The sequence below is a fragment of the Camelus ferus genome, chromosome 24 (genome assembly GCF_009834535.1).
Source record: "Camelus ferus isolate YT-003-E chromosome 24, BCGSAC_Cfer_1.0, whole genome shotgun sequence".
In the NCBI taxonomy this organism is placed as follows: Eukaryota; Metazoa; Chordata; class Mammalia; order Artiodactyla; family Camelidae; genus Camelus; species Camelus ferus.
In genome coordinates, this window is record NC_045719.1 from 12,913,086 (window position 1) to 12,940,853 (window position 27,768).

Here is a 27,768-nt window from a genome sequence, read left to right on the forward strand (position 1 = left end):
CTCATATTTCAAATTTGAGGAATTTAGTTATAGGCCATATCTTTCTTTTTCCTGCTGCAAAACTTATATAAGTTCCTTATAGGCTAGTTTGAGAAATGGCTGGTCACTCTCTTAATGGGACCCAGTGAGAAGCGTGTTTATGGGCCCTAAGGGACAGCAGATGGACAGCATGGTGGCCTGGGCTGGGCTGGACCTGTCTTGCCCTTTCAAGTAGCTCTGGCTTTTTAGTTAAACATTCTGAAAACTTAGTAATCTCTAGAACTTTGATTCTTGGACTGAGCAGCTGCATAGATGGTTCTCCACCCTGCGAGGTGGTGGCTAAAACTGCATATATTAATTATAAAACACATTTGTAAAAGACATTGCTTAATGTATTTATAAAGTGGTTGTGTATCTATATGTGGGTTATTAATATGATTTGTATCAGACATACTTTTTCCCTATTCCTACAAAGTGCAACTAGAATCTCTGGACATTATAGTTGCCCTTTGAACAATGCAGGTGTTAGAGATACCACCCCCTGTGCAATCACAAATCAGAGAACTGCTGTCTTTGCCTCAAAAATAAAAGAATTGATAAATGACTCCCCCAGGGTCTGGGAGCTGAAACCATTTGGATAGAATCAGGACTCAAACCCTAGTTCTTTTTCCACATTTTGTGATCTCTAATTGAATACCAACTTTCCCCACACTCAGTTAATTTAAAGGTCTGTAAAATGAAAATGCAGGTACTGTATTTCTTGAAAAAAAATCCACGTATAAGGGGACCTGTGCAGTTCAAACCTGAGTTGTTCAAGCATCAGCTGTATATATAAAACAAGCTAAAAAGACCCTGAAATATGGAGAAAAGAAGGAAAATTAGCTGGGGAACTCAGAATCCAAGAAACGAAATGGTGACACGTTCCCTGGGTTTTCTTTTTGTCTTGTGTATCTAAGACTTGGATTTGAAGAAGCTAGCAATACTCTCTCTAGCTGAAGGACCAGGATGGAGGCAGATGAACAAGATGAAAAAAAATCTTAAACAACAATCTCTCTACTCTAGCCAAACACCACAGACAAAAATGGTTCCCCTCTCCCCTAAGCCAGTTTTTCACAAGAACTGCACGTGGTTGGTAGTATGGTTGGCATGTATTATTACCTTTAGTTTTTTTTTCCAAGAAATAAAATGGGAAGTCAGAGTGTTTAAACGAACTTGCCCACATAGCTTTGGTTGACAAGAACATTCGTCTTTGAAGAAGTTCCTTCTGCGTGATGCTGTATCAAAATGCTAACTGCCTTTTGTTCTTATCTCCTCACACATAATAGTAATTTTTTTTAGACTGGAACGCATGTGAATCTGTTGTTTCCTGAGAGGTGCCACTTTTAATATAGTAGCCTTTCTTTAAGCCTGATAAGGTCTGCTCTGACTACCTGTAAATTTTCTTCAACTTTCATCCATGAGATAAGGTGATACAGTTCTTTCCAGCCAAGGACATTTCAAACATCCAGTGTGTTCTATTAAAAAAAATCAGAACCAGAGGAGTCATGGAATCCTATTTAACCTGCTTTTTAGATAGCAATTAGTATTTCTGAGGGAGAAAGCGAAGCTGATTTTAAAATAAATGGCTTCCATGGGAAGAAGCACAGCGTTGTCCCTCACAAACAAGACGGCCAGTTTGACTCAAAACTTGGAACCAAACTGTGCTTCCTGTATTTTTATTTGCAAAATCTAGCGGCACTACTCAGACGTGTTCTACAAGACAGCCCCTTGCTCTTGGACCTGGGCTCTGTCTTTGCCGTCCTCTCCAAATCACACCTTGTTCTGTATTCAGAAAGCCCAGGAAAATGTACGAACAAAATGGTGGCCCCTGTGATTTGATGTCTTTCTACTTTCCACCCCATCTTTACTTTAGCGTCTCTTCAGCTAAGACCATAACCCTCCCCATGAACTTCTTTGCCAATTTTTAAATAAAGTAGATAGCTATAAAAAATGCTTTATATCATTGACTCTCTTTTGGAAATTTATAAAAACAGGATTTTGTGTTTGGCCTGACCAAGGTAAACTGCACATAGCCCTTGTGGATATTGCAGTCAAAGGCGCTGAGAAACAGGAGGATCTAAATCACCAGGCAGTCAGGGGAATCTTGGTGAGGATTTTGATTTCTCCAGGCCATTGACATTGGTTACTCCAACACTAAAGCATAGGTAGGGCCTCCATTGACATTCTGGTTAAATTTTAGCACAAAACATAATCCATAAATAGAAGCATACTAACAAGTGTAATCTTGCCTGTGACCCCTAAATCCTCCATTATTATGTAAATTATTAATGAGATCAAGGCATCTCCAATATTTTGCCAGCAAGGAGGCCTGTGGAAAAAGTAGCTTATTGTAAGTGAAACTGGAAAATTACCTACTGAAGTGTGATTTAATCATCAAACTACATTTTCAAACATTTTCCCTTAGATAAATAGTGAGAAAATTTCTAGACTGTGAAAATATTTCTACGTCGCAAGTTATTTGAAGTGTAAAATAAGAAAAGAAAGCTATTTGTAAATATTTTCAAGTGAAATATGCATTTCCAAATGTTAGTATGATGACCAAAAAATCTTGGAATGTTTCATAGATTTTGAAAATCCTTCAAATACAGAAAAAAAAGGGGGTCCATTTGTATGTATTTATGCATGGATACATACATACAATTTATTTTAATCTCTATTATCTATCTATCTATCTGTCCATCCATCCATCCATCATCTATCCCGATGTAATTACTTATCTTCGCTTACAAAAAAGAAAACTAGAAGAAAATCAACGAAGAGGTAGATTTCTGAAATTATGGGAAACTTACATTCTCTTCTCTACAATTGTGCCTATTTTCTACCTTTTCTAGGATAAACTTATTTTAGTTGTCTAATTATAGAAAGTATTTATGAGACCAAGTTGAGCTAAGAAGTATGTCTCTATTGACATTTTATATTCTAACATTGTTGTGCTATCATTCAACGTCATCTGAAATATTTGCCCAACCCACAATCATTCCTTCATGTAGTCATCCAATAAAGACTTCTAAAATGTCAACTATATGCTAAGGATGGTGCTAGATGAGTAAGTCACAATTCCTACCATCAAAGGCCTCGTAATCTAGAAAAAGGGAGATTAGTCATGCAAATAGAAGAACAATTATACTACACGATGAGTGCCAGCATTTGGACAGAACTAGATGAATATTAAAGAAGGGTCAACCAAGCCAACTAGGAGCAATTGGAGAGGTTTCTTGGAGGAGGAGAGACTCAAGTGAGGCCTTGAGAATATTTTAGGCCCCACATTTGGAGAACAGATATTTCAAGGAGAGAGATCTATGTTTGTTAAGCCTTGGAATTAGTAGCTTATTCAATCAATGTCCTATTGGACAATTAGGCATTTCTATACGTCACTATTATAAATGTCATGGTGAATATCTTTGAAGCTCAATCTTTGTACAATCTATGCTATTTCTAGGTAGGAGAATTCTAGAAGTAAAATTGCATAGTTAATTGTTTCTGAATATTCTTAAGGTTTCAGATACAATTTGCCAAATTACAGTTTAAATGATTGTATTGATTCACACTCCCATCTACGAGGAATGAAAAAATAACTAAGCGTAAAATGCAAGTAGAGAGTAAAATAAAATAAGCCAGAAGAAATTAGTAGGATTAAATTCATAGCATAAAATTAATTTAAAATAGATGAAAGTCATGAAAAAGAAAGTGTGAGAAGCAAATGTATAAAAGTATTGAAATGACCAAACAAAACAAACGTACAACACATCAAGCCAAAACATTAAGAGGAAAATAATCCACCAGTTTCTTAACTTTCAGGTTTTATATAGGCTGTGGCACCATTCACTTGTTCTCTTTTATGACCTAACTCCTATATATTTTTTACATTTAAGACTATTTTATTTTCTTAGAGTAGTTTTAAATTTGCAGCAAAATTTTAAAAAATTGTAATGTACCCCATTATAAATATCCCCCACCAGAGTGATACATTTATTACAACTGGTAAATCTACGTTGACATATCACAGTCACGTAAGTCCATAGCTTACATCATGGTTGCCTCTCCGTGTTGTACATATTACAGGTTTGGACAAATGTGTAAATACTTGCATCTGTCTTTATAGTATCATGCAGAGTATTCTCACTGCCCTACAAATTTCCGGAGTTCCACCTATCCATCCCCCCTACACATGTTTTTTTAAGGATGTCTTTTTGACCCTGAAGTCCTTCAAAACCCTAACGTGGGTGGTGAATGCTTATTGCCCAAAATACATTTGTGGATTGATTCATATTGACTACATAGTCATAAGTAATTTTATAGCTCCTCACCTTCCATTTAATTTCTTTTTCCCACTTGTGGCTTCATATGTGGGATCTCCCATTTGTCATACTTTATATTAACCAAGACTCTCTTTGCTCGATTTAATAATAACAGAGCAAAACAGAACAAAACAGGGGTGTGTAATTATTATGATGATGAACTTGATGACAGAGCTGAGTTTGAGTCCAAGTTATGTCACTTGGAAATAGTGGTGCTTGGCCAAGATACCCAAACTCTCTGTTGTAAATAAGATCTAATCTTAATACCCACCACATTGATTTGTTATGAGGAACATATTCAGTAATGTATGTTAAGCAGTGCTTCAGGTATATTACATGCTCAATAAATGTCAGCAACTACTATTATCTACTGGATTCCCCAAGCCCATAGTAGAACTTCTTTGCCTTTCCATCACTTTCCATTCCCACACCAACAGCATTATCCCCTTCTTGTCACTGTAATTAATGCATTAATGCTATTACCGTAGCTCAGTTTCTTAAACAGCTGATCCAAATAACTTCTTCCTCAAGCCTCCAAAGTCTGTTTACTCAGGGGTTTAATTTTCTCCCCATTTTCTAGAAAATCAAGGCGAGCTTGTATAAATTTCCTTATTTATTCTGGTTTTTAAGATGTGTCAAGTGAGAGATCTTAAGAAACAATCTTTCACCATCTTGCGACTCAATTTTTATATACATGCTTATTTTTTATAAAGCCAAAGCAGCAGTGATTTTTGTTTAGACTCAGAAAATCAGAGACAACCATGAGGAACGACGTCTTCTCAAGGCGAGCCTTCAGAGTAACTACGAGAGATACAAAGACAGATTTTTACCTTTGGCATTCAGTCTAGTCAGGCTAGCCCCACGCCAGAGGTGAAAAATGGTCTCTGATGCTGTTGTGTTTTTAGAGGCTATAAAACACGCCACTTTACTCAAAATAACTCCTCTTCTGTTCTGCACTCTGTGGTCTGAAATTCCGATCATCCTAAGGGGAATAATTTTTACCAAAGAGTCATCTCTAAAAGATAATTAGATTGAATAAGCATTGGAAGTATTAGTTTATTGGGTTTCCTGCCTGATCATTTTGACCATTTATCAAGCTGGGTCTAAGAACGAGGGAGAGGATAGATCGCATTTGGGGTGAATATGCATCATTTTGAGAAATAAGCAGCTGTATGGAAGAAGAGACAGGTGGTCCCAGATTTTCATGGCTTTGCTATCTTGCCTGTGCAACAGCTGGAATATAGATTTATAACAACCACAATCACAGCAACATCGAAATTATCCAACACATTTAGAATTTAAAAGGTTTCTTTGAGAACTTCATCAATTTTGTTCATTTACTCTTTCTTCTTGCAAGATTGCGAGGTCCGTAAACACCAGGACAGTGTTTGTCTTGTTCAATGCAATATCTCCAGTAATTTTTGACATATATAGTAAATCTCAATAAATATTTATTGACTAAGACGAGTGAGATGGAATGAGAAATTCTTTTCCTTCCTTTCCTATTTCTGATAATTTTTCGATACCAATGTAACTTTGTGAACACATCCAGTTATTTGCTTCCAGCTGATGTCCCCTGTGTCTTTGATTATTGCTACATATGAACACAAGGACGCATTCACACTGACTCAGTTGCTGTCTGATTTCCAGAGTCCTCCAGGGCTCCTCCCTTACTGCAGTCTTCACACCACACTGGTCTCTTGCTAGTCTGCTCTCTCTCGCATTCCAGATTCTTTTTTTCTTCAAGTGCAGTTGATTTAATATTTCAGGTGTACAGCAAAGTGATTTGGTTATACTATATGTGTAAATATACTCTTTTTCAGATTTTTTTTCCGTTATGGCTCGTTACAAGATATTGAATATAGTTCCCTGTGCTGTACAGTAGGTCCTTGTTGTTTATCTATTTTATATATAGTAGTGTGGATCTCTTAATCCTTAAGTCCAAATTTATCTCCCCCCTCATTTCTTTATAAAAATTCAGATCAGATCATTTTATTCTCCTGATTAAAACAATTACTTGCCCTTAAGATTATTCACAATCAGGTGTATCCCTGTCTCTTTGGAGATAGGGACAGTTTCTTTTCTCTGGCTACAGGGAGGAAATCTCTCACCTGAGGTTTTCATGTCCTGCTTCGGGCAGAAGGGCAGGAGGAAGGTCATTTTCTCAGACTCCTTCAGCTGAAGATGTTCACTATGCCAACGTGCCTTACTTGGGGATCGTTTGTCCTGAACCCCATCAGAGGGAATCCTTAAGCATTGATCTTGACTTTCCTGTTTGAAAAATATAGTGAGAGGGAAAGTCCTACACAGAAAAATCCCATTTAACAGTCGTAGGAATGATAGGGTGAGAAAAATCGCCATTTTGTAATAGAAGTGATGAAATAATCTATTCAGTGGCGTTCATTATTTAATAATAAAGAAAATTGGTGAAAGTTGATGAGGAACTTTTCAAATTGGGAGATGTGACACTGTCGTGCCAAGATTACCTTTTCCCACATCACCAACATGCTTTTCTTAGAAAAGGGGTATATTAAACCTCAGATGTTCAACCTGTTCCCATTGCTCCCATACCTTGTATGACTTGATCAGTATTTCTTCTTCATTTTCTGAGTATATGAAGTGTTTCCTATTTTTTATTTTTTTATCATTTCCATTGGTAGAAATGTGGATGAAAATAGGAGTTTTATGAATGTTTAAGTCAAAATCCTGTGTGAAATTAAATTTTATCTTTAATTTTTTTTTCGCTTTTTAGAAACTGTTAGCAATGCTAATTTATAAGCTAGGAGTGGCCTTAAGTATACTGTCTTTTATTCAGAATGGCACATATATATCTATAATATCTATTTTTTCTTTAATCTCTATTTCCAAGCCGCCACATTTTATGGCTCATAACCTGTAAGTTAAAATAAAGAGGTAGGCAGGACGGGAAATAGCTCAGTGGTAAAACATATGCTTAGTATGGTAAAACATATGCTTAGTATGCGTGAAGTCCTGGGTTCAACCCCTAGTACCTTCATTAAAAAAATAAAGAGCATAAAAAATAAAGGAGTTGTATTATGTTTACTATCTTACTACTTGAAACAAATAAAAAAAATAGATGCAATCTATAAGGAGATTTTCTATATTTTTTTCAGCATGGCAGTATTTGTCAAAATATAACAGTTTTAAATGCTGTTAATTTCCTCCATTATTTTTCCACAATTCCTTGAACTAACTCACCTTCAGCGTGTAGAAACATGCCTTCATAGCTGGCTCAACTCTTTTAAGGAATTTCATAGATGGTCCCTCTGAACACAGCAATCTCCAGAGAATTGGTTAAGAATAGAGAGATCCCATTTCTATCCTGAGAGCCTCACTTAGCTTAGTCTAGCTGTGGCCTTTAGCAATCTTATTCCTTTTTCTCCGAAAGGACAGTCACTCTACTAACTCAGAATTTAGGTGCTTAGAGATAGTTACAGCCCAGAGCAAATAAAAGGCTTTGCGAGAACCCCTGGGCTGCCTGGGCAGTCACGGACATAGCTCGTAGGTCCTGGCTAGGGAATAGCCAGACACAAAGCAAAGGTGGCCAAGTCGTGTGTGCCTTACTGGTTTTTATACCTTGGAAGTAGGTCTCAAGTTAATTGCTTTTTGATTAAAACTAGAACCTTTCTTGGTATTTGACAGAAAAGCAAAAGACACACATGCAAAAACCTAATACATACTTTAAAATCCACCATGCATACCCTTGTAAAACAAATCTAATAAGGAAAACTCAAACCCTGCTGCCCTGGGTAAAAGCACACACTTAGGCACGAAGTAAATTCAGTTTCAAGGCTTGTTTCTACTATTAATTTGTTTCACCAATATGGCAAGTTTCGTTTACTGCTGTAAACTACATTATCCTCATTTTTGAGATGTGGATGATAATGTTACTTTCTCCGTAGAGGTGTGCACCCTCAGTTTTACAGTCAGCACCCCGAAAATGGTAGCTATCATTTTAAAAAGTTATTTTCATGGCAAAGCAGCATTAGTCCAGCAGCAGCTTCCTTCTGGTAAGGGGAGAACATTTTGGATGGGTTTCAGCAGTATTTGCCAGTTTGATCATACAGTTGCTTGGGATGTTTATGCAAAGTGCAGATTCCTGGCCACACACTGGGCCTCCTGAATCTAACTCATCAGGAAACTGGGAAAGAGGACTTGGAATATGTGTTTAACAGAAACATTGGGTTCTAATCGTCAGAATGTCTTTGGAAGAAGGACTAGTGGACATAGACTGAAATTGATTGACTAGTGATGATCTACTTCCTATACTTGATGAAAAACCACTTTCAGCATTAAAGTGAACCGCAGACAGTGATTCTGCTATCGCTAGAAAGTAGACAAGCATGACCACGTTCTGTGAGTTCCAACACATATTTTTTTTCCAAAGTTTTATTTCTCAATTTGAGAGAAACTGTTGGTAGAATTATAAAGGAGAGGGAAAGAAATGTGAAGGGAATTCAGGAATCAAAGAGAGAGAAATGCAGAGGGTCAGAAAAAATGACAGTTTGGACATAAAATGTATTTATTCTCCTTTATTCTCTGGCCCAATTCAAATTTGACAACTTCTTCCACGTGGCTGTTTTAGTGCGTTTGACTAGTCTTTATGACATGTGTGTTTGCAGAATATGCATTGTTTTATGTGCAATGTATCTCAGTTTGTGTAAATAGTATTGTGGTATACATTTTATTCTGTGTTAAATTTTTCACTAAAATAATACATTCTTAAGATTCATCTTGCCACGTGTGCATTGATTTTTCTTATAATTGCAAAATCACACATTCTGTGTTTTACTCATCCACCGACAATGTTGTATACCCAGGTTACTCTAGATTGCTTACCAGCACAAACAGTGCTGTTTTTACCTTTGAGTGGCCTGGGGTGTAAGTCTGGGATACGCACACACTTTATGAATATCGGGTCACGAGGGTTGGTGTGTATTGACCTGGACCATATGCCAGCTTGCCGTCTGAGGGGGCTGCCCCAGCCTACACTTCCAGCAGGCAGGAAGCCACCTATAGCTGCAAATTCCCATCTGCACTTGGCGTTTTCCATTTTTCGAACATTTGCCAGTGATGTCTTGTTGTTGTCTTCATTTGCATTTTCCTGAGTATTATTGAAGTCCCTTCATGCAACGGTTAGCTTTGAGGAGTTTTGTTTCGAAAAAGTGCAGGTTGATATCCTTTGGCCAAGCAATTACGCTGGAATCTGATAGCAACTTCTTGCTTTCAAAGAAAGTGCGGTGGGCATTTTTAAAGGCTGTTTTCTCGAGTTGCAGTATCTCTCTTCCCTATTGACATTTACATCTGAGACAGTCTTATATAACCTAGTTTGTAAAAGTTCTTTCTTAGAGAGATATAAAGTTGAAAGGAGAGATTGTATGAGTACAGAAGTGCTTCAGGCATATTTTTCTCCTGGAAACAAATCATGAAGAATGAAAGGGAATATGTAAGTTAGGGTCCCATTAGAGGTGCTAAAGCCAGAGGAGAATAAAAGTATTTGAACTATATTGGGTCGGCCCTAGGATGCCTAGCAGCGTGAATGACTTGTGCTATTGCACAAATAGGATTGCGTATGAAAAGTCCAAGAAAAAAAGTGTATACTCTTCCCACCACTACCCAACTCGTAGCAACTTTTGAAAGTGTTTTTGGAGTTCCCCGTTAAGTAAGAAATGACTTTTGAAATGATTGCAAAGGGCTGCAGGATGTTCTTTGGGTATTATAAATAACTAAAATGGATCTCGGCTTCCTACATGGAAGCCAAGGAAGGTATCTTTCAGGCCCGTTCTGTAGTCTGCTGACCAAGAAAGGATTTTCATCCACTGTCCTGTCGGCCTTAGTCCTTTCACCCATCGGTTGTCTTATGTGAATTCTTTATGCACAGCCATTCACCCCCCAAGCTTTGCCAATTTGATTCCTCCTGTGTTTGTGTCCCTGTTGCTCACATTTGAGATCTTATTACTCCTTGTCTGCAACAGCACCTGCTTTTGCTTCCAAAATGCGTCTCCAGTCCTGCCCCCCTCAAACGTACACTCCGTCATGATGCTACCGGGAGACAGCTAGAATGTGAACGTGGTCTTCTCAAAAGTGTTCTAATGGCTGCTCGTTCTCAGCCCAAGGCACAGACATCCTCCAATGAAAGACAGACCTTCTGTGACATTACCTCCTTCCTCCTCTCCCCTGGACCTCTCCACACTAACGTGGCTCAGCTGAGTTTTGCTCCCTGGAAACACCAGGCTGTCTCTTGCTCCTGCCCTCTCTGCCTTACTGCCTCTCTTCCCTCCTCTTAATCTCAACCAAGACCCAATCTTGGGTGACTAGTTATTGGTCCTTCGTCCCATTCAGGCTGAGCTCAGTGATCTTCCATTACATTCTCAAAGCTCCCAGGGCAACCTCAATTCCTGGACTTATCAGACTGGGTTTAAACTTTTTGTTTACATCTATCTGATGCTCTGGTGTAAGTGTTCTTGAGCAAGGGAAATATGATTTATTTATCATTAAGTAGGTGGGAAAAAATATTATTTTAAGGACAAATGATAGCATTCCCCTGGGAAAGAGAGTGTTTGGGATTAATAAAACACCTTGATGGTTGAGAAGAGTTTAAGAACAGGAATATCTAATACTCAATTTGACACCTTTTTTTTTGTACTGGCCAACAGTATCATTGCCTTCTGTTGTTTTCAATCTTCCACAAAACATACTAATCACATAATCTTGAGCTGGTGAAGTTTGTGAAATAAATTTATTAGAGGCTGTTCAGAGCAATATTATATGAAAAAAAAGGATGTGCCCAAGAGTGGCAAAATGCAGAGAGAATATCAAGAATTCACTGGAAGCAGTAACTGGTTGTCTCAGATAAAGATAATCTCGAAGAATTTCCAGAAATATATAAAGCATTTGTTAGATTTCTTACTTTTAAGTAATTTGATGTCTGAGTCAATTTTAGCTTAAGAGACAAGGAAAAAGATGGCCAACTGGAAGACTTGGACAAACTATATTTAATAATACGGGACAGTAAAATGCTAAATGGAAAATAATAGAAAACAAAACAGCATACGTAGGATGCCCTAAAAATAGTCTACATCTATGCATTGAAAAGGAATGTAACAAAATATTAACAGCAAATGTCTCTGGCTGCTATATTTATTTACTTTTTTATGCTTTTGTATGGTTGTCATATTTAATAAAGTGACTAAATACTGTTTTTTTATCATCAGGAAATTTTTTTGGGTACAAATTTAAAACCTTACACTGCCATTGATGGTTTGACCTCCAAAAGATTATATATCAAGTACCAACTATTGTGTTTGCCTTCACTGTGTTTGTGTGTGTGTGTGTGTGTGTGTGTGTGTGTGTGTTTTCTTTTGCACTGGAAACAACTTTTGCCTAATCAAAATGGTACTGGGCACATTTTGCTGTGCTGAAGTCCACCTTGAGGTGAACTAGGTGGACTTCTTTCGTTCTGTTCTCAATCGTCTTTTCAAAATCTGTCTCCTTCATTTCAAGACCCCTGCAAGTGCCTTGAGCCCCCATGCCTTGTCCTCAGATTCTTCTCCTATGTCCAGTGGCATTTCTTACTCCCTGTTACAGTGATTTTGCTCCTATTTGCCACTAGGGAAAAATTGTTTTGTTTAATTAGCGTCTCATTCCCTCAGTATTCTATACTCCTGGAGAGAAAGTAATTTGGACAAATAAATCCCTGATAACCTGTTACTTCTCTTTTTTGAGTCATTTGAATGGAGTCTTCTTCTGCCTCCCTGTCTCCTCATGGACGAATATGCTATGTTGATTTTACTCAAGAAATAGCTCTCAAACCTGTGGCCTGTTTCAAAGGCAGTGAATTCAGGGTCTTACTAGTGTTTCCTTTAGTTCTTCCGAAGCCTGCTGGCTGGTCTCCTTGTCTTGAAATGTTTTCTTCCTATTTTCATTATCCAAATAGCCCCTAGAATGATCTTTATGCAATAGTGATATGATTATCACATCCCCTTTCTTTAAGAAGAAGGAACAACTTTGGCGATGGAATGGTATGTTCAGAAATACTGTTCTAGAATATAGTCCAAACCTCTTAGCATGTCACATGAGACTTTTTGGATTTGATCCAGGTGTATCTCTCCAGTATCTGACTCTTCTCTCTGACTCCCTCTTACTCCGCAGACATTTTGTTTTCCCAACTCACAGGATGTGTTTTCCATCTGCTAGTGCCTTGGCCAGGTATGACTCGCCGCTGCATCTACCTGAATAATTCCTGTTTATTCTTCAAAACCCAGGCCGTCTAATGTATTCCCTGTGTGTACTTCTCTCTCTCACCCATCGCTCTCCCTGCCCCGTGAACACAGCACTCTCCCCTTGATCTCTGATGGTACCCTGAGCACTGCATTGTAATTGTTTACGAATAAATCTCTCTCACCATTTCCTGGGCTCACTGAAGATCTAGGTCTTGTCATCTTGGTAGTTACAGTGTCATTTCCAAGGGGTGGGATAACGTAAATGGAAACTGAGTTAAGGTGCAGCGTTGTTCAGAAGAGCCTTCTCAGAGTAACCTAATGTGGCGACACCATCTTTCCCCTAGCATCCCAGGCTGTGACAGTAGAGAGGACTCGGGGGCACACGAGCTCTCCTTTGGGGATGGTTGCCTGGGCTGTTAACGTGTTCAGCTGTTCCTCCTCATGTCTTGATACTGAGCTTTCCCTGAAGATTTGGCCCAGAGGGCGAGCAGACTTTTTCTGTAGCGCACCAAGTAGTAAATACCTTAGGGTCTGCAGGCTGCCCCAGCCACTCAACTCTGCTTCGGGAACCGGGAAGCAGCCACAGATGGCAGATAAATGAGTGTGTGATTCTGTCCCAATAATACTTTGCAAAAACAGGCAAGAGGCCAGATTTGGACTATAGGCTGTAGTTTACTGACCCCTGGTCTAGATGGAGGGTTTAGATGAGCGCATATAGACCCCTGCCCAGATTATTGTGGGTGTAGCTTTAATCTGCCAAGGGGTCAAGTAGCTCTGAGCTGTGACATTTCAGGCTTTTGGTCATAAATGGTCTAAATGAACCATGAATTCCAAAATCTTTGCTGCTGCCTATTTACTGATACATCTCCCTAGGAGATTTTACAATGCTTAATGTCATTAGGGTTCAGATGATAAATTATCGAAGTAAAGATTCCATGGTGGTCACAAACCAGACAGAGACGGTGCCCTGACATCTTCTGTGTCATACTGTCACCTCTGGAGCAAGCCCCGAGCTACTGCAGTGCCTCCAGCAAGAAAAGCCCCTCCTCTCACAAGCCACACTTGCAACAGCTCATCCCAGTGGTCACGGGACTAAGTATAGCCTAGGTTCCCCGGCGACACCTTGGAATCCCTGCTTGGAGAGGCAGACCATCGGTAGACATCGCCGCGGTCAGGACAGCACAGCTGGCCGCAGCAGGAGCAGGTCTGCTCCCCTGATCCAAGCTCTTGTGGCAGTGCTCTTCTTCTCCCAACTCACGGTTGAAAAACCAGTTTGCAGAAAGTTTGCACAATTTCTGGAAGAATATGCAGAGAGGACTCAAAAAAAAAAAAAGAGAGAGGAAACAAAAATGGACATATATGAAGTATTTCAGAGGCATGAAATATTTCATATTACATTTAAAATGTGTTTTGTTCAATACCATGCAGCCCATCCATGCCTTTTGTGATGCCTGGCTTAGAGAATGCTCTCTCTGCTGTAATCGTGATCCCAACAACAAGTTATTTTGGGAACAATAATGACTCCACTCAGTAACGGCAAGAAGTGGCATCCTGTTAAAGAGGAATATTAAGGACTAGGTTTGAGATGCAGAAGCAGCGATGCTATCTGTGCTTCTCATCATCAGATTCAGTCTCAGATGGTGTATCGTGAACCATTGGAATAGCGTATGATTTAATGCATTCGTGTGGAGACATGGGAGGAGTTGCAAAACCCACCAGAGAACTATTTAAACTCTTACTTCTCTGGACTTATGATGTCTGTGCTTTTCCTGATAATTCGTGTCCAGTGTTCCTGGTCCTCCCTTACCTCTGAGGCTGAAGGGCTGAAGTAATTTTTAAAAAGTGCTCTCCTTGTGCATCACCTTTGCTGTCATCTTGCTTCACGATTCTGCTCCCGCCATGGTGAGTGAGCACCTTCTGAAGCAGCACCTGCCAGGAAACAACTGTTTTTGGAGATCTCAATGTGACATCCTAGGAAACAGATGAGCTGAAGAAAGACTGTCATTTTATCAGGTAGGACAAATGCAAGGGAGGTCATAAAATTTTGTGAGAGACAGAAGCAAAGGTATATGAATTAGGAACTCTTCTATTTTTTTTAAAACCATATTTCTTTTATTATATTGTCACACTTCGGAGTCTTTTCTATATACATGTGTTAAATTAAAAATCCCGACATCTGTAAGATTTCCAAGGTATCTTCAAACATTGGGAATAATTTATTAAAAAAAAAAAGCTGTGCTGGAGGTATTTTTAAAATGCCAGTTAATTTCCAGTCAATGTTCACCTCCTTAAAGAGATAAAAGAAATTTGAAGAAGGCAGATTCTCAATACTACAGCCAGGCTACGTGTTGTGAGGAAAACTTGGGTAAGAACAACATTGGCTGTTATTTGCTCTAAGAAAGATGATTATCATATCCTGGGAATTTATCATATTAGTGGTTCCATTCCAATGCTATAATTGGAGCATGTGTGTTTTCTTTCATTGGAGACAGTGCCCTTAAATAATCAAAAGGAATACTCTTAAATTTTCACAAGAATTTCTGAAAAAATTTTTAAGATACTGCTTTGGGATTAAGAGAGACAAACTACTATGTATGAAATAGATCAACAACAAAGATACACTGTAAAGCATAGGGAAATATAGCCATTATTCTGTAATAACTGTATATGGAGTATAAGCTATAAAAATATTGAAGCACTATGTTGTACACCTGAAACTAATATATTATACATCAACTATATTTAATTTTTTTAATGTAGGAAAAATAAAAAATAAAATAAAAATAGGAGCCCAGCTTTGTTCAATAATTTTATGTGCTCATCTATGTATGATCAAGGTATAATGTCTTGCTCAAATTAACGACTGATTACTCTTGACAATAAGAGGGTCCACAGAATACATTTAATACTTGGTTGATTCATCACCCCTGTATACAGTCGATTTTTTGATTTTCTGCAGTGTATGTGTTTATCTGCATGATTATATAAGAAAGATTTACACATATATTTAATAAATAATTTGAAAATATCTTTTCCTGAAAAACTATGAAAGTAGAGTATGTCAAGTTTACAAATGAGGAAACCGAAGCAAGGAAAATTGGAGCAACTCATATAAGCCCACACCTGTCACTTGTGTCTAAGGACCAGAAACCAGTGCTACTGAGTTCTGATCTACTTTCTTTCAGTCAGGAATAGGAGTCTGAGTTGCTGAAACAGTTTATCAGTAATGGGTATAATCTTGCAGTAATGTTACCCCAAAAGAGGAAGGGAAAAGACCCCAGTTCTTGTCATACGTGAAAGGTAAGAATTCAGACGGGAGATAAGCATTGTGTAGTGAAAGATTTTAAAGGGTTTATTAGCAGAGGGAAAGTGCACCTCCAAGATTGGGAGGTGGGCTGATCCAGCGGCAGGTAGCAATAGTCTTTGCCCCTTCTCTTACACCCTCGCTTAGAGGCGGTCTTTTGATTGATTGGCGGCTCTTGCCCCTGGAGAGCTTTGTCACGCTCGTCCCCTTTTGTGCGTGTCCTTACCCATGATGCACACAGAAAAACCCGTGGAAGAGGTCTGAACTGCAATTCCAGTTATATTACAGTGAGCACTGGGTCATGTCTGGTTAAGTCCTTGTTGCCGGTGCACAGTCACAGCTGTTGGATTCTAACCAGTTCTTGCTGCCACTCATTTAGAGGAAGTAGAGCGCCTTTATGCTGAAGGCGGGCATAACGCCATCGTCTGGACCATCCTCCCTCTCCTCCACCTTATCTGCCCAGTGCCCCCACTTACCTAACTACCTAACAGTAATGTTTCACATCCATTAACAGAAAAAATGAACAGAAACTACTGGGTTTTTTTGTGAAAACGTACAAGTCTCTCTTGTTGCTTGCTGCCATCCTTTCTTAGTAGACATAAGATTAGTAGGTTTTGTCTTGAGTCTGCTGAGGGGATTGGCCGAGTCTTCCCTGTCTTTGATTTGACTATTTCAAGAACAAGAGGCAGGTCAATTTAATACTCTGAAATCAAAGCCACCGGGAAGATCAGAAATTAAGCCAAATTCTCCTGGGAATAATTGCAAATGATTGATTTTCCAATCTTTCTATTCAAATTATAAAGTTTTCTTATTATTTTACTCACACAATTGTCAAAAGGCACTGAGAGCATGGCAGGTGTTGTTATGTGCATATATATTAAAGGATGTGAGGGAAAAAACAGTGAATCAAGTCCATATTCTAAGATTTGTTACCCCTTGTTTTGAAAAAATTGAAACTGTATTTTCTTTCTATAAGATGTTTTTCCAGCTGGGCAATAAATCCCATTATGAAAATTATAATAGTAGACAACAAAAATACAGTAATGATTTTGATCTAATCATAATCAAAAACTGAAACGTAGAGAATTCCTGAAATTTTGAAGTTCACCGAAGCCATCGGTAATAAATCTGGGGCAAAAAAACCTCAGGATTTCTGACTTCTAATTCACTCCTACCCAGAAGGCAAAATTTATTTCCTGAAATGTGAACGAGAATGTTCCCTGGGTCCGAAATATCAGCCTAACGAAGAAAATAAAACTCAGCAATTTGCAGGCAGATATAGAAAAATCAGTTTTGCTGAGAAAAGTTATCCCCAAAGAAACCAATCCAAGGGGAAAATGATGCTTCACTCTGGGGAGGCTGGAAGCAGAGAGGGATGGTGTTGGATTACCTGCAGGGCTAAGGAGATCTCCGAGAGAAGGAATGATGACCCTTTGGGTTTGATTTTAAGAGTCTGTCGTCTGATGAGGATGTTGGATTCTGTGATTGATTCCCCTGAAAAAAAAAGCCTTTGGTCCCGACATCCTGGAGCCACTGGGTTTTTTTTTTTTTTAACCTTTCTTCTCAGTGCTGCTCAGCTCAGAGGTCAGGCTCGGCCTGGCTGCCTTGTATTTCTCTTTGCAAGCAAGTTCACAGTCGTTAAGACACGTAAGAGAATTAAGGACATCACATTTAGATGGCAAAGCCAGTTTCCAGATCTACTTTGAACATTTCCAACTACTCAGGCTATTGTTTACTTCTTCTAAGTAGCAAAGTGAAAAGGCCGCTGGAGACAATAGGAGATGCTAAGAGCTTGAGCCCGCACCTCCTCCAGTGTGACTGGGAATGAGGGACAATCGCTGCGAAGAGCTGGTTTTGCTTGAGAACTACGTAGCCGTTTTTAGCTGCTTCTGCTCTTTGGTGGAGTGTGTGAGCTCCCCTCCTCTTTCTGTTCATGGGCTGGGGCAGCTCAGAGTTCAGGCAAGTCTGTTCTAACCGATTCGCTGCCAGGGATACGACTGGACAAGTTCTGAGGTTTCCAGCCCTTTGGGCCTATTACTGAAGAAGGAGTTCGTGCTTTTTCTTCGGTTCAAAGTCTAATGGATGCCCTTGGATATACTTCAGATAAGCAGGAATCAAATCTAAGGAACTTTTGAAGTTCGCTCGTTAGTCCACTCAAAGAAAAAAGAAAAAAGGCAATTTCCATGTGAAATTGGGCATCATTTTGCAGCCGTGTTAGACTGAAAAATCTTGCGTCTAGCAAATTTCAAGCTGTCAATCTTCGTGAATGACTCCCTGAGAAGAGCTTAGTAGTTGTGCCCCAGAAATGGGTGGAGTGCGGGGACTTTACCCCGCGTAATGAAAGCCCATTGTAGGAGGACCTTTCATAACATAATTTAAAAGCCTTTTAAAGCCCGGCACCTCTGCCGCTAATTGCTAGGCAAGGCATTACCATCAGAGGCTCAGACTGCTCTTTAAAAGGTTTTTAAATGATCGTGTGAGGAAATAAAGCCCTGTCATCTGAAAGCTTTTTTCCAGTGTGCTCTTCTTCCTTAGGCTGGAAGCAGCAGCCTGGACTTAGCACATAATGAAACTGTGAATAGCTGGTGAGCATCTGATGCTGGAGGAAGGAACAATGAATAAGGGCTAAAGTGAATGGGGGCTTTCTTTGCATTGTGTGTCGCTTGCATTAAAGTGAAAAAGAAAACTTCTGTCGAGAGCACGAAGACCAGAAACCAGAGGTCAGCTTTCTGCTTACTTCTTTCTCCTCTACTCCAAGCAGTTGGAGGACTGAAGAGAAGACAGGATGCTATGATCTCTTAAGGAAAATACAACGTATAACTTTAGAAAAGGGAGCCCTCAATAATAAGGAAAATATTTGTACATCCATTCGGGAATAATCATTTGAATGATATAACGTTATGAATTTTATAAAGTGATCTTTTAATGGTACAGTTCCCTTGTTTCAATTTTTTAAAATTGAGTATTCAAATAGCAGTTAAAGGATTGGGGTCCTGGCTTAATTACCACAGTAAATTATCCATCCGAAGCTTCCAGTAGCTCCAAATATCTTTCGTTATCATTTGCCTATGATAATTGTCATTATGAAGATAAACTCCTCCTTTTAGTAAATATTATTTCCTAGTTTACTCAAAGTTTTGTTCTTTCGTTTGGCCTCACCTTTAATCTTGTGATTTGGTTTGAATCACTTAACTCAGAGAATTGAAGGGTGGTCCGTCACAGGGCGGAAAGCAATACTGTTTTGAAATATGTCTTATTCTAAGACAGATACACATACTGATGGGTATGCTGTTCCAAAGTGGCATTAATTATTTAATCTATTCTTAATGATCCACTATTTCTTGTAAATTACAGTTTCTATTTTATGCAGACTATTAAATATTGTTAATGATTTTTCCTTTTGGAAATTATAACGTATGAAGACATTTACTGTATTTATTACTTATAATCCAACTGTCTCAAAATATCTTTGCAGTGACATAACAGAAAGCACAAATACAATAATGCCATTCAAATAAAAATAAGAACATTATTGAAATATAAAATTAGAGAGAGTCAACATAATGCTTTAGGCTAATATATCTCTGCAATTAAGTATTAAATTTAGCTATGGGATTCCCAGCCATGAGAGACAAAAAGGGAAGTGAGTATTTTCTTCTAATATATGATAGGGATTTGTTTTTTTCAAGAGAAATGTCTCTGCCACTAAATGATAATGATTAAGTGATTTACGGGTAGGCCATAGGTCCTTTCATTCCATGAGAATTCCAGACTAGGATCAGGAATGCAGAGAAAATGTATGATTTCTCCTTAACAAAGAAATTTCTGAAAAACTGAGCTGGATATTTCTGAATCCCACCTGCCATTGTAGAGGATGGAGGCCAGTTGAGTTAGGGATTCTGTTCAGGGAATGTTGAGATTTGGGGGACTACTATCTTTAAGCTGTTGAAAATGGCAACATGCCTCGACAAAATAAAACAAAACAAACAAGGGAATGCTATTTCTTCTTCTTAGTACGTCATACCTTTTAAAAATGTATATATATATATATAAATTGATCATTATAAATACAAGAGAATTCTGGTCTTGCTAACCTTCAGGGTGAAGTTTAAGCTAAAATCCAAATGAACTCATTCTGGTAAATAACTGAATCTTCCTAATATGAACTTTGTAGAAGTGCACAGTGGACTCCTTAAGCATCTGTCATTGTGTAAATTACATTAGCCCTATCACTCTAATACCATCTGCTAAAATTCAGACTACGTGGTTCGGAAGAAAAGGGCACACACTCCTTCCTATACAGGGAAGTACATAGAGGTGCCCCGTGGAGACCAGAGGCAAAGTGTACTCATTAGGGGGCACTGTTTGGATAGAGTGAACATTGTTGTTTCAAGTCTTAGTCAAATAATTTCTCCAATCAAGAGATTCAAGATTACTTTGCTGTAGATCAGTCAGATTTTTGAAGACTAAAAAGATCCTGCTATGCTAGTCTGGTTGGTGAGTTCGTTTTAAAAAACAGACAGATCTGCGTCCATTTCACACCAAAGTCTGACTGTTTTGTCTGCTCTATGTCATCATTTCCTGTTTTCAAAGAGAAGGTCAGGGTCTCCCCTCACGCAGAAAGGAATGGTGGAGGTCTGGGGAATCATGGTGTAACCAGTTTGGTTTAAGCATTTTGTATTTTGTCATTGACTAAGATACCATCTTCTCAAATGAGCATGAGTTAAATGAGCATGATTAAATTCTTTAGCCACCTCTGGTCGAGTGGAGAGTGCCTCTGTATTTTCTTTTGTCTATTGGAGATTATCAAAAAATTAGAACTGATTTCTCCTATCTATATATAGAGAGAGATAAATATTCTATCTTATTTTGTCACTGTAGATTGATGAGGAAGTTATATTGATAGACAACTTCTACTGTATAGTCACCACTGTTAATGTCACAGAAAACTATACCCAACAAAAGTCTGTCTGCAGAAAAAAACAGCAAACGCCTTGAGACACATTTGCAGACATCGAACTGTTGTGAAAGTTGAAGCAAACATTCTTTGTCCTATGCACCCTTCATTCTCAATTTTGTTCTGAATACAGCAGAACAAGCTCTTAGCAATGAGCCGCTCACTCTAACATGCCCTTCAGATTATCGTGGGCAGTTCTACAAGCACAGAATTTATTTTTGTACTTTTTAAGAAAAGTTCTATTGAAGTATAGTTGACTTACAAGCATAGGTTTTAGAATCAGAAGGTTTGATTCTGTTATTTACTAGCTTGTGTAACCACAGGAAATATACTTGAATGCCTCCTCAGTCTTCACATGTGTAAAATGGGAATAACAGTTTACACCTTAAAGTTTTGCTGCATTAAATACAATAATGTGTGTTAAGTGTTTAGTATCTGTAGCAGGCATTCAAATATAATAGTTCCCCCTGGTTTTTTTTTTAATCATCACTTTCCATAGAATTAATCAAATAAACATAATGATATAAGAATAAAACCTCAGAGTATGTGTTGATATCTGGATGAGTAAACAACAAACTGAAAACAGTGATCTCCTCTGAGAAGTGGCCCTGGGGACTGTGTCTGGAGGGGAGAGGGTGTTTGTTTTGTTTCATGTTCCAATTTTCTACAATGAGAATGCAGGTCGGTATAATTTGTGCGTAAAAGTGTACAATAAAAAAAAATCACAGAAATATATCCTTATCATTTTAATGCCAAAGTAAGAGATGCATTGGAAAAGTCTTACTTTGATGTATATTTCTGTTTGCTAAAAGGTGAGCATCTGGGAATTCAGTGGCCAATATACCAGTGTTTCTTGGACTTCTGATTTTCCTTATTATGTAATGCAAAGTTCCATTACCTTTGAAGTTGTGGATTGTGTCATAATGCACATATAAGTACCTTTCATTTTCCATAGAAAGGAAGTGAAAAAAAATACTTTTGGAATTCTGTAATATTACATTTCAGTGACATTATTGGTTAAAATACAGTTTCTGATGATAAGCCTATCATAAGGATGTTTTAAGGAAATAGCATGTGAAAGTACAAAACATTGATTTTTTTTTGACATTGGCCTTTATTTATTTTTAAATTGTAGTAAAATCTATAACAAAATTTACCCTATCAATTGTTTTTAAGTGTAGAATACAGTGACATTCATTACATTCATAATGTTGTGTAGCCATCACCACTATTTCTAAATCTTTTCATTACTCTCTTTCTCTTTCTGGCTTAGGTTACTTCACTTAGAATGACAATCTCCAGTTCCATCCATGTTGCTGCAAATGGCATTATTTTATTATTTTTATGGCTGAGTAGTGTTCCATTGTGTAAATATACCACATCTTCTTTATCCAATTGTCTGTCAATGGGCATTTAGGCTGTTTCCATGTATTAGGTTTTGTAAATAGCGCTGCTATGAACATTGAGGTGCAGGTGTCTTTCTGAATTAAAGTTCCCTCTGGATATATGCCCGGGAGTGGGATTGCTGGATCATATGGAAAACAGTATGGAGATTCCTCAAAAGACTAAGCATGGATTTACCACATTTTTTACTTTAGTTCCTTATCCAATTCTTCTCTCTCACCTCTCCCTTCTGAGGCACATCCTACTCCAGACTCTGAGTTGTTCACCAGCAATTTCAGACATCATCATTTGAGAGTATATTCGCTTTAAAAAATAAAGAGAATATACTCTCAAATGAAGTAAAAACAGATTGATAAACTGACATCAGTTTTTCTCTTTCTAATTTATTTCTTTAAAGCCCTCTCCTTTAAAATATACATAATTGTCCATCTTTCTGTCTGTCTGTCATCTAGCCAGCTATTTGTGTATCCACGTGTCCATCCATCCATTCATTAAGCACTGCTGCATAGGATTGTGCGTTGCAAAAAATGGAAAATTCTCCGTGATGAGGGTGTGAAGGATGCCGTGACCCAGACCAAATTCCATGCCAAGCTGTCAACCCGAATCCACCAGGTTCTTTTCTCTTTGCACAGTGCCACTGTGTATTCAAAATTTCCTCTTAGGCCCTAGGAAAACAGAGTTCTAGAGGGAAAATCTTTGAAAGAGAAAGAGCTAGAGATAAAAAAAGATTCTGGGTATTTTGGGAGGGGTATTTGTTTGTTTGTTTGTTTACTGTTTCAATTTACAGGAAAAAGTTTTACGATTATAGAGGGTAATATCAAACCGATTGTGCACTTTAGGATCTTATGTCCAAAACAGCATTAATTTGTAAGAAGATTTTACTAGTGATTTTTTTTAAAGTTTCTAATTATTTATTTGTTGGTACTCCTTGAAGTAAGTGGTCATTCTACCCACATTTGTACAGGAAGCTTTTCCCCTTCTGTGTCATGTCTGTTGACCCGACTGTTTATGACATGGACAGAGTATAGGCAGAGTCAGAATTTGGGCTTTATATTCTTGGAGCCTCAGTTCCAGGAGTCAGTTTGTAAGAAGAGAAGGCAAGCTGAGTGAGAGCTGGTGATGGCCGCAGCAGCGTGAAGGCTGTGGAGCCATCCCCGGGGGAGGACGCGGTCTCTCTGCTTTAATTATGGGATGTGGGTCCTAGGACAGCAGAGGTGTTACTTCCATCCAAAAAGCTTTGTATCATGTTCATATTTTTGAGACAGTTACTCATTTTTTATTTTCTCTTTTTGTTTTCTTTGGCAAACATTCTATTCTGCCAGCATGAAGCTTCATCATTTGAAGAAAAATGTCTTCTGAATATGCTCCATGAGTTTAAAAATCATGCTGGATAAACTCGTAAAACGAACATCTCTTTTAGAGGGATTTTATAGGATTTTAAGAGAAAACTGTGGGTTTGATTAGCCATTTCCCGTTATAGATGGTATATTTTCAGGTTTCACATCATTAAAGAAGTGATGCAGATTGTGCTGCCTTCTAAGTGACCTTCCGTCAATAGAGTGTGCTCCATGTGTACAGATGATCCTTTCCAGCAGTTTCCTTATCAAAGGGGAAAGGACACGTACCTCAGCTCATTGCATATAATCTGTTGCATTTCAGGCAAATGAATTTCCTCCAGTTTGTTTCAGAGCTGATACGTTTTTATCTGCATGGCTTTAGTGCCGTAAGTGAACATTAGGCCTCTTTAAAAAATGATGGGGGATAATGAATGCTTTAGAAATTTGTTTTGCCGAAGTGAACTGATGGCAGAGGAACACATGGTGAAATATATTTTTAATTAATTTTCAACAATGTGAAATGTTTTTCCTTATTTTCATATTTAATGCTCTTGATCAAGCTCAGTGAAGAGTCTTCTCAGCAAGCACACAGCATTTTGCATAATAACACATGACTAATTTTATGGGCGATATATATCAGTATTTGTAAGCAATATTTTTACTATAGGAGTCTTGGAACTTTGTTTATGATTCTTTACATCTTCAAATGGAAAATACTTTTCTCTCCCTCTCTTAAATTAGGAGATTGCCACCATTAAAATTTCCCATTCTATTGTGTTGTGTTTTTTAATTGGCAAGAATTTGGAGATGATTTGGCTGATTTAGGTTAAGACTAGCTTAAAGACAAATAGGATATTGGACACCCAACCTTAAAGATTTAATTGTTTAACCACAGGCAGCTCAGTGCCATTATATTTGAGGAGCTATGACATGCAAAATAAATCAACTCATATTGGATATACATAGTTACATACACATTAGAGATTAAGGTGAGGCTAGATTTTCCACTACCATGGATAACTCCCTTTCTCCTGGACCAGCTAGATTATACCCTGCACACCTGCCTTTGTCACTTCCATTATTAAAGAAAAGGAAACACAGCACACTATTGCCCAGTGCCTCTTCATTTACCCTTTTGCTTACTGTTGCCTTGTTGTATCACTCAGTTTGCAGGAATTGAAAATTGCTTGTTATCAGAAATGATGCAGGAAAAAGATGTCATTTAGAGTTGTTAGCTCAGGGTACTTGCCTCTTTTAATGAAAGATGGGTACGCACACACAAAGGGATTGATTAACACTTTTCTGGAATTCAGACTCTATGGTAGATGGTATTTTCAGATCTGAGTGTCCCCAGTGTTCCGGTTATGAGTAAAATTTATGGAGGAGGAGTTCTGGCAATGTGATTGAAAGACACCCAAAGCACCTGAATCAACAGCAACCTGACTTGTTATAAAGATGAAAGCTACTGCTGGCATTTGTATTAAAAGCACGGTACATTGTAATTCAGAGGATGCCACCTGGTCTGCAGACCCAGCCTTAGTTTTCCTTCTCTTGACCCAATCACATAAGGTAATCTTTTCTGGTTGAGAAGACTTGCATTCCCTCCGGCTCGGGCAGCTCTGCGAAGAGCTGCCAGCATGCTCAGCCTCCTGATCTAGAAATCAAAACTGTGTAGACCTCAGGCATGCCTCGACTAACAAGTACTGTGGACTGCAATTTGACTGTCCGCCAACTAGGTATGGTAAGTTGGATAAAGTTTCACATCGCACTTTCTACTAAGAGAAGCACTCAGACGTAGAAACCGTGCTCGAGATTCCTGTGACAGGATATTAAAAGCACTCAACTAGAAGATTCTCTTCACCAGCTTCTAATGTTTGCACCTCACAGGTTGGGAAGCCAGATTACATTCCACCTCACCGCGAACATCAGGTGTCCTGAGGTGTTTGCCTCTGGCTGGAGTCAGTGTTCTGAGTTGACTGTCAGACGGTCTGCCAGCCCGTTAGTGCAATACTGAAGGCACAGTCAGGCGGCAACGAACAAGCCGAAAAAGCATCTCACACTTGGAAAATGTTGAGACCGTGTTTTTTTTTTTTTTTTTAGCAAAAAATAAAATAAATAAGTAAAATGTAGAAAGTGAACCAGAGCTGTATTAAATTGTTTTAGGATTTTTTCTTTTCTTTCTTCTTCTTCTTTTTTTTTTTTTTTCCTTCCTCTTGTCTCTGGAGGGATCGCGATCCAAAGCTGAGATATACAGATGTATCTGGTATTTAGGCTTGACCGCCACCTTGGGCGCTTCGTAGATGAGGTCCCACTGCATTTCCTATTTCCTGTGTGTGTGTGTGCGCGCGTGTGTGCTCGCACTGGGTCACCCTGCACCAGTCTCCTCACCTGACGTTCTGAGATGTCTACCCGCTCTTACACTAAAGGTTACTGGCTTCTCTCTTGCTGGAGGGAGACAATTCGATTCCCCCATAATGGTGTGAGAACATTAAGTTAAGAATTGCAGGAGAACTTGAATGTAGAAAATAAACCTTCCCTTCAAATATCTTCTATTTTTTTTTTAATGGAGGTACTGGGGATTGAACCCAGGACCTCATGCATGCTACGCATGCGCTCTACCCCTGAGCTATATCACCACCCTCTGCCCCTTCTTCTATTTCTTAATGGGTTTCTTTGACATACTACTTGAAAGGGAAGTTGAACGGTTGCCATGAGCCTTTTATTCCTCCATTCCTTTTAGAGTTCCAAGCTTGGCTATGAGCTTTTTATGAAGGTACTTGTCATAAGTTTTGAGTACCGTGTCTGAAGGCCTCCGCACATTTTCCAGCTGTTGTGCGTGCCTTCTCTTGGCACTTCCTTTCTTTAATTATTTCTGGCATCGCCTGCCTCCTGTTCTGAGCCACTACCAGAAATAGCCCACTCAACAGCTGGTCTCTGAGGAACAAGACTGCTGAGGATGTTGCCATATGACATCTATCCTGCAGGTAGGAGACATCACTTTGGCAGCTTCTAGTTGTGCAGGAGTGGGTTACATTTACACCACAAACCTGTACTTGGTCCAAAGCCCAAAGAGCTGCAACTGGCCCGCAGAACACTTTAAAGAACAATTTCCGAGCTCTTCTTGGCCCCAGGAAGTGGTGATGAACATCGCAAGTCACCTGTAAACATTGCTAGGGACTCCAAAGAAGATGAAATCAGGCTGAGAAATTAATTTTTGCTGATCTCCAGACAAGCAACAGTGAGTCAACAAAATGAATGTGTATATTTTGGAAAGTGAAGATAGAATATTTTTAAAAACCTTTTGATTCTTCACTACCCTGCAGTGTAACTCTATGAATCTGCCAAATCCAACTGCATTTCAAAGGAAATTTAGGCAATAGGTTCTTTCCAAAAAGATAGCAAAGGTTTTTAGTTTATCATCTTTAAAACACACCAGCCACTTTTCATTCTCATCTGTCTCAGGCTCTGCTTCCTGTATGATGTTAGATGCTGCTCAGCTACATGGGGAGTGATTGATGGAAACTTTCTACTTCAAACTGGACTGCCTTACAAGCAATAGAGTGTGTTGTTCTTTCTGGAAGTCATATATAGCGGGAAATCTAAGTGTCATACAGAGCTGCTCTCTTTGCTTAACAACTCTCTGTAGAGAAAAAAAATTAATAAACCATCATGACCATCGTCCCTGCCATCACCACCGTCATCTTAGAAATTACCCATAATGCTGCACAGGAACAGTCTTCCACCACATCCCTGGGTACCACCTGCCGGAAGTCTGACTCATCACCACCGTCATCTCAGAAATTACCCATAATGCTGCACTGGAACAGTCTTCCACCACATCCCTGGGTACCACCTGCCGGAAGTCTGACTTTTGTTGTCGGAGCTTTGCCTCTAATTAAATGAATTGCTAAGAAGTCTTAGAAACAGCCTGTTTTTAAAGATCTCATTGGAAAATGAGAAACAAAGTGCCTTTCAGATTTCATTTCCAGTTCAGAAGTAGGAGAAAATGTCCCATTATTCGAGTGTGCTGCATTTTCTGGTCTAAAAACAGTCTCCAGCAATGACCATTGCTGGATAGTACAGAGTGTGAATTTTAAACGTTGCTCCTCACTCGGATACCCGGAGGACCCAGACAAGGCCCAGCAGGAGCCGGCTTGGCACTGAATGTTGGACAATAAAATGCGCA

At 38.8% G+C, this 27,768-nt stretch overlaps 1 long non-coding RNA gene across 1 annotated transcript; it reads right to left on the reverse strand.

The window, feature by feature from the left end:
- Window positions 1–1,721: 1,721 nt before the first annotated feature.
- On the reverse strand, window positions 1,722–25,298 carry LOC116659517. The gene is made up of 4 exons (XR_004314876.1): window positions 24,881–25,298; window positions 23,655–23,658; window positions 18,285–18,292; window positions 1,722–1,731 (listed from the first exon to the last, which is right to left on the reverse strand). It is a non-coding gene; the product is annotated as an uncharacterized LOC116659517 (long non-coding RNA).
- Between the last annotated feature and the right edge of the window lie 2,470 nt (window positions 25,299–27,768).